Source organism: Pelophylax lessonae (assembly GCF_965119305.1).
Source record: "Pelophylax lessonae genome assembly, chromosome: 12".
NCBI classification, from domain to species: Eukaryota; Metazoa; Chordata; class Amphibia; order Anura; family Ranidae; genus Pelophylax; species Pelophylax lessonae.
The window spans coordinates 203,853,465-203,861,734 of record NC_138779.1 but is presented as its reverse complement, the minus strand read 5'-3'; positions in this window follow the sequence as shown (position 1 = coordinate 203,861,734).

Below are 8,270 nucleotides of genomic sequence, written 5' to 3'. Positions count from 1 at the left end.
TTGTATAATAAGTTATTGTCATCCATGGCACCGTCACATTTCTGCAAGATAAACACCAAGGAGTTATTGATTGCCCCACTAGGGATAAATCAAAAAGGATGACTTCATACTAAAATTCTGAAACAACTTCATATTATTAAAAATTAAAACAAATATTTAAATATTACATTTATTTAAAGTTATATAAAATGAAAAAAAAAATCAAATAAAACAAAAAAACGACATAAAAGAGAAAAACTGCCAAAGAAAAATTATACACAATACTGTGTACTTTTGTCAAAATTGTATTTCTATCTGTGTAGTGAATGTTTATTGCAGCTAAGTAATGCGAGGTTTGTTAGACTTGAGTCCCCCTAATGCAGCCTTTCCAAGGGCTACATGGAACAAGAGGTCGCTAGGAATTTCTTGAGCAATATGCAGATCCTGCCTCTCAGACAAGTATCCACTGACAACAAGGATATTTTTTTAGCAATCTATAATGGGAGCATTCAATCCACAGTCCACCACTGTAAGGAGCATTCTTCCCACTGACCACCAATGTAAGAAGCATTCTTCCCACTGACCACCAGTGTAAGGGGCATTCTTCCAACTGACCACCAATGTAAGGGGCATTTTTCCCACTGACCACCAATGTAAGGGGCATTCTCTTCCCACTGACCACCACTCCAGGACAGCTGTCATGGTCAGTGGTCAGGCTTGGAGACCAGTAGCTATAGCAGTAGAGAGTCTCCCACTGACCAGCAGAGTAAATATACAAGCAGGTCACCCTGGCAGATGACAAAAGCTCACCTAAGCTGTGGGTTCCAAGCACTAATCAGTATTCACCAGAGCTCCCGATGGTGGTGATTTTGCGGCATGTTAGTACCAGGTCCTCAGGATTGCCCCAACAGGAGGTGAGCAAGCCAGGGGCTTGTAGTAGACATAGCAGGTAGGGATCAAGCAGAAGCATAATCAGTAAAGAAGCCAAAGGTCAGTTGCAGGTAGGGTTCAACAAAAAAAAAAAAAAAAATCGGTGCGAAGCACCTGTCTCCTGAATGGTGTGATCCTTTATTGACCTTGGCCACAATCATGCAGCTACTGAGAACTTTTGACTCGGCATCTCTGGATAGCTTCGGCCTTGCAGCAGCTTACAAGACCAGGGTAGTCTAAGACCACTAGAAACAAAGGCAGGTAGGGTTCAAGCAGAAGCGTAGCTGAGGAACAAGCCAAAGATCGTTAGCAAAGATACAGACAGTAGCATGAGTGACAAGAGCCAGATATAGGCTGGAGAGAGCACAACAATCTGGCAAACAGGAAGTGCAAAGGCATGGCTTTAATAGGAGTTTCCTGGGAGGAGCATGGCTTTAATAAGAGTTTCCTGGGAGGAGCAAAGCATTCAACGGTCACCAGAAACAAGTTAAACGCATAATTGTCCGGGAGCTGTCCAGCATCTCAGATGGTTCAGCAAGAAGAGATACTGCCAGACACAGCAGAGGTTGCATGTTCAGATACGGGTCCGACAGGGGCATTCTTCCCTCTGACCATCAGTGTAAAGGGCATACTTCTCACTGACCACCAATGTAAGGGGCATTTTTCCCACTGACCACCAATGTAAGGGGCATTCTCTTCCCACTGACCACCACTCCAGGACAGCTGTCATGGTCAGTGGTCAGGCTTGGAGACCAGTAGCTATAGCAGTAGAGAGTCTCCCACTGACCAGCAGAGTAAATATACAAGCAGGTCACCCTGGCAGATGACAAAAGCTCACCTAAGCTGTGGGTTCCAAGCACTAATCAGTATTCACCAGAGCTCCCGATGGTGGTGATTTTGCGGCATGTTAGTACCAGGTCCTCAGGATTGCCCCAACAGGAGGTGAGCAAGCCAGGGGCTTGTAGTAGACATAGCAGGTAGGGATCAAGCAGAAGCATAATCAGTAAAGAAGCCAAAGGTCAGTTGCAGGTAGGGTTCAACAAAAAAAAAAAAAAATCGGTGCGAAGCACCTGTCTCCTGAATGGTGTGATCCTTTATTGACCTTGGCCACAATCATGCAGCTACTGAGAACTTTTGACTCGGCATCTCTGGATAGCTTCGGCCTTGCAGCAGCTTACAAGACCAGGGTAGTCTAAGACCACTAGAAACAAAGGCAGGTAGGGTTCAAGCAGAAGCGTAGCTGAGGAACAAGCCAAAGATCGTTAGCAAAGATACAGACAGTAGCATGAGTGACAAGAGCCAGATATAGGCTGGAGAGAGCACAACAATCTGGCAAACAGGAAGTGCAAAGGCATGGCTTTAATAGGAGTTTCCTGGGAGGAGCATGGCTTTAATAAGAGTTTCCTGGGAGGAGCAAAGCATTCAACGGTCACCAGAAACAAGTTAAACGCATAATTGTCCGGGAGCTGTCCAGCATCTCAGATGGTTCAGCAAGAAGAGATACTGCCAGACACAGCAGAGGTTGCATGTTCAGATACGGGTCCGACAGGGGCATTCTTCCCTCTGACCATCAGTGTAAAGGGCATACTTCTCACTGACCACCAATGTAATAGGGACATTCATTCCATTGACCACTGAAGTAAGGAGCATTCTTCCCACTCACCGCCATTGCAAGGAACATTCTTCCCACTGACAACCAATGTAAGGGGCATTATGCACTGTGAACTATAGATACCCTTATTATTGGCAAGGGTTCCCTGAGAACTGAATATTATTTCAAGTGTTCCTTTGTTAAAATTGTTGAGATAGTTTGGTCTAATGTAAAATCATACAGTTGTTCAGGAGCACTGATAGCACATACGTATGTCTGTGGGAGATAGATGTTATCAGGAGACAGGAAGGTAGATATTATAAATGAACATGTTTTCCTTGAGAAGGATGTGTACATAGTTACTTGACACCAAAGACCATCAAAACCTTCTAATTAATCAGAGAGAGGTCAATATATACTGTATTGTATCCCAAACACAGGAGATTGTGTTGGAAAACCATGAAACATGGGTCTTCCAACCATGTAATTGTACAGCCTTTCTCAACCTTTTCAACACAGAGGAACCCTTAAAACAAATTTCTGGTCTGGGGGAACCCATGCTAAAAATCTAAAATCTACAACTCATGACACATTAGTGTGACAGTCAGTGGGAAGAATGCTCCTTACTCTTCTCATCATTGGGAAGAATTACCCCCTTACAGAGAGCTAAAAGGAACAATGGTGTCATTGGAAACTTATCTGAGAGTCAGAAATTGCCCATTGCTCAAGGAACCCCTAGCAACCTCAGGAGGAACCCTAGAATTCCACGGAACCCTGGTTGAGGAACCCTGTAATAGTATTTGATATCTAATAACTATTAGGCATCTTCCACATAACTCTCCAAAATCTGCATTACAACGAAAAACTGTCTGTTCAGCAAAGCACGAACATGTCTGTGCAACTCTAAGTCAATCTTTTGTAGAAATTGTTATATAGAAACACCATCAATCAGAAACACTTGTAGGAAAATCACATTTGCTCCACAAATTGGTGATATGTGAATCCAGTTGTATGTAATGTAAGAACCAACAGAGTAAATGCTGTAACATCCAAATAGATCTTCCACAGGGCTTGTACATAAAGCTAGAACAGCGTGAAGTCAGATAAGAGTGTCAAATGGGATCGAAATCAGCATGTAGAGCCATTTTCACAGAAACCAGTTCAATGCCACGTTGAATGTACTATAGAGGTTTCATAGTGCAAAGTGAATATCAGCATAAATGAATTGAATTGAAAGTGCCTTAATAGACATTACAAGGACTGATGCTGAAATAACATAAAGATAGGTGAGATGAACGATGCATCTTCATGTAAAGTCACTTAGATATGGACCAGTATTGTATGTTGGTCAAATCTGTGAAGAGAGTCACTTAGGTAGAGTGCTATATCATACTCAATGCACTGCATAGTCCTCTTGAATATACACTATACATATATATATATATATATATATATATATATATATATATTTTCTAGGGGATTCTCCACAATATGCTTCATAAATCGGGATGTGGCACTCACCTTTAGGAACATAGCGGGAACACACCAACAAATATATATATTTGTGTGTGTGTGTATACATTATAATGTTAAAAGTTTTGGGACACCTACCTTTACACGCACATGAACTTTAATGGCATCCCAGTCTTAGTCCGTAGGGTTCAATATTCAGTTGGCCCACCCTTTGCAGCTATAACAGCTTTAACTCTTCTGGGAAGGCTGTCCACAAGGTTTAGGAGTGTGTCTATTTGGAATGTTTGACCATTCTTCCAGAAGGGCATTTGTGAGGTAAGGCACGTAAGTTGGGCGAGAAGGCCTGGCTTGCAGTGTCCATTCTAATTCATCCCAAAGGGTTGGGGTCAGGACTCTGTGCAGGCCAGTCAAAATCCTCCACCCCAAACTCGCTGTCTTTATGGACCTTGCTTTGTGCACTGGTCCAAATCATTTGGTGGAGGTGGGTGTATGGTGTGGGGTTGTTTTCAGGGGTTGGGCTTGGCCCCTTAGTTCCATTGAAGGGAACTTTTAAGGCGTCAGCATACAAAGACATTTTGGACAATTTCATACTCCAAACTTTGTGGGAGGAGTTTGGGATGGCCCCTTCCTGTTTCAACATGACTGCACATCAGTGCACAAAGCAAGGTCCATAAAGACATGGATGAGTGAGTTTGGGGTGAAGGAACTTGACTGGCCTTCAGAGTCCTGACCGAACCCGATATTTTGGACAATTTAATACTCCCAACTTTGTGGGAGGAGTTTGGGATGGCCCATTCCTGTTCAAACATGACTGCGCACCAGTGCACAAAGCAAGGTCCATAAATACATGGATGAGTGAGTATGGTTTGGGGGAACTTTACTGGCCTACTCAGAGCCCTGACTTCAACCTGATAGAACACCTTTGGGATGAATTAGAGCGGAGACTGCAAGCCAGGCCTTCTCCTCCAACATCAATGCCTGACGTCACAAATGCGCTTCTGGAAGAATGGTCAAACATTCCAAATGACACACTCCTAAACTCTTCCCAGAAGAGTTGAAGCTGTTATAGCTACAAAGGGTGGACCAGCTCAATATTGAACCCTACAGACTGCCATTAAAGTTCATGTGCAAGTAAAGTCAGGGGTCCCAATACTTTTGACAAAATAATGTAAATCTGGAAAATTTTAATCATCTCCCTGTTGTACATAGGCAGTAGGCCATAAGATATACAACAGTAAAGGCAAATCGACTGTAAAAAGCAGCCTTTCTCATACTTTTCAACACAGAGGAACCTTTAAAATAACTCTGCAGTCTCAGGGAGCCCTTGCTAAAAATGAATATATCTACAACTCATTATACATTAATGTGATGATCATTGGTAAGAATGCTCCTTACAATTGTGGCCATTGGGAAGAATTACCCTCTTACAGATTGCTAAAAAGACCAATGGTGTCAGTGGGAACTTATCTGAGAGGCAGAAATTGCTCATTACTCAAGGAACAACTAGAAACCTTTGAAGGAACCCTAGTTGAGAAACCCTGGCATAAAGTAACTTGATGCTATGCATATGGCGGTGAAGGGCCTCAACAAAACAATGCAACAAAGTAGGCATTCATGCATATCTTGCAAAGGTCCAGCATGAGAAAATTCTAGAATAATATAGAGGCCTCACCTGGTTTACTAGATGATCCTTAAGACTAGGGTGAGCTTGTGGTTTGGTCCAAACACAGGTTTTAACTGAACCTCGATTGTTTAGGTGTTTGTCCGAATGCAGGACTTTCACCCCGTTCAGGAGGAGCCAAACATCATATATTGTAGTGGGGTTTTCTCCCACTTCTATATATAACAGTTTCCTTCGTCCACTGTCAAGGATGTTAAGAGGAAGCCATGGGTGCCAGCACCCACCACGTCCTTAACCACTTTACCACCGGAGGATTTTGCTGTCTTACGTCCAGGCCACTTTTTGCGATTCGGCACTGTGCGACTTTAACTGACAATTGCGCGGTCGTGCGATGCCGTACCCGAACGAAATTTACATCCTTTTTTTCCCACAAACAGAGCTTTCTTTTGGTTTAATCACCTGTGCGATTTTTACTTTTTGCGATATAAACAAAAAAAGAGCGTAAATTTTGAAAAAATAATAATATTTTTCACATTTTTTTATATGAAATTCCCCCCAAAAAATGTAAAAATCTAATTTTTTTAAAATTTTTGGCCAATTTGTTTTCTGCTACCTATGTTTGGTAAAAAAAATCGCAATAAGCATATTTTGATTGGTTTGCGCAAAAGTTATAAGGGAAAGATTTCTGTAATTTTTGGTGTTTTTTTTTTTAACGAGTAATGGCGGCGATCTGCGATTTTTTTTGCGGGACTGCGACATTGCGGCGGACAGATCGGACCCCTGACTGACATTTTTGACACTTTTGGGGGTACCAGTGACATTACTGCAATAATCAGTGCTATATATATGCACTGTTACTGTAAAAATGTCACTGGCAGGGAAGGGGTTCATTTTATTGGAGAGCGAGGGGTTAATGTATGCCTGGTGCTTACTAACGTGTGTGGGGGGAGGTGACTGAGTGACACAGGGACAGATCGCATGTTCAGCTATGCTGAACCCTGCAATCTGTCACTTAGGAGATCCACCCGCTTTGTTTACACGGATCTCCAAACTCGATTCCCCCGACGATCGGGAAAGAGCAGCGGCGAACGCCGCCGCTCCTCCCCTGGCCCGACTCCCGCTGTGACTGAAAACAGCGGGAGCGAGCCTCTGGCGGTGCCGCCCACAAGGGGAGGAGTCCAGCGACGTAGGTCTACGTCGCTGGACGGGAACGAGCCACTGTGCCGCAGTAGAGGCACAGTGACCGGTCGTAAAGTGTTTAACCGGTTGCCGACCGCCGCACGACTATATACTGCGGCGGTCAGCCCCGGCCAGGCAGAGTGACGTATCGGTACGTCACTCGCCTGTCACTGACTTGCGAGCCTATCGCGGGCGGGTGCGCGCCCGCCGAGGCTCGTTCACAGGCAAGTCAGTGCGTGTGACCGGCGGACTCGATGTCCGCCAGTCACACTGCGATCGCTCCTGTGAAGGGAGAAAGACAGAGCAGCTTGTGTAAACAAGCTGCCTGTCAGTTCTCCCTGTGTAAAAGTGGAGATCTGACCGTTCTACTATGTAGAACGGTTGATCTTTGCTTTTACACCAATAGGAATGTCCCTACACAGTTAGAATCACGCCCCTAGGACACACTTCACCCCTCCCTGTCCAATAAAGTTAACCCCTTCCCTGCCAGTGTCATTTTTGCAGTAACAGTGCATATGTATAGCACTGATTACTGTAAAAATGTCACTGGTAACCCCAAAAGTGTCAAAAATGTCAGTCAAGGGTCCGATCTGTCCGCCGCAATGTCGCAGTACCGAAAAAAAAATCGCAGATCGCCGCCATTACGCGTTAAAAAAAAAAAAAACAAAAATGACAAAAATCTTTCCCTTTGTTAGTAAACGCGATAACTTTTGCGCAAACCAATCAAAATACGCTTTTTGCGATTTTGTTTACCAAACATAGGTAGCATAAAACAAATTTTGATTTTTACTTTTTTTTTTGGGGAATTTCATATAAAAAAATGTGAAAAATATTGTTATTTTTGCAAAATTTACGCTCTTTTTTTGTTTATAGCGCGTGATCAAAAAATCGCACAGGTGATCAAATACCACCAAAAGAAAGCTTTGTTTGTGGGAAAAAAAGGGCGTCAAATTCGTTTAGGTACAGCGTCGCACGACCGCGCAATTGTCCGTTAAAGTCACGCAGTAAAAAAGCGCAAAAAAACCCCTGGTCCTTTAGCAGCCAAATCCTCCGGGGCTTAAGTGGTTAATAACCAGAGAGGGCATCTGGCCCTATTAATATACTGGCCGGGAATCTTGACCATGTATACAAAGCAGCCAGGATAGTTACAAACAAAAATAAAAAGGGTAGGGTTCCAACTCAAAATTCGTACCAGGCCATTAGGGCTGGTAGGACTTTATGGGGGCCCACAGAAAAACAAACAAGGTCCCCCAAAATTCCATACCAGACCCTTTAGAACATCATCCATTAGCAAAAGATAACAAATTATGAAGGCAATTACTCAATCTAACTATGTGTGGGATCCTCAAATTAACCAGCATGAACATATCCAAGTTAGATTGGATTTACAGCTTCTCCAACCTCTTCCAAGCTTTATATAGCATTTATTATAAATCTCTGCATGGGTCTATTTATGTTTGTTGTTACATTATATTCTCCTTGGATTACATGAATTTG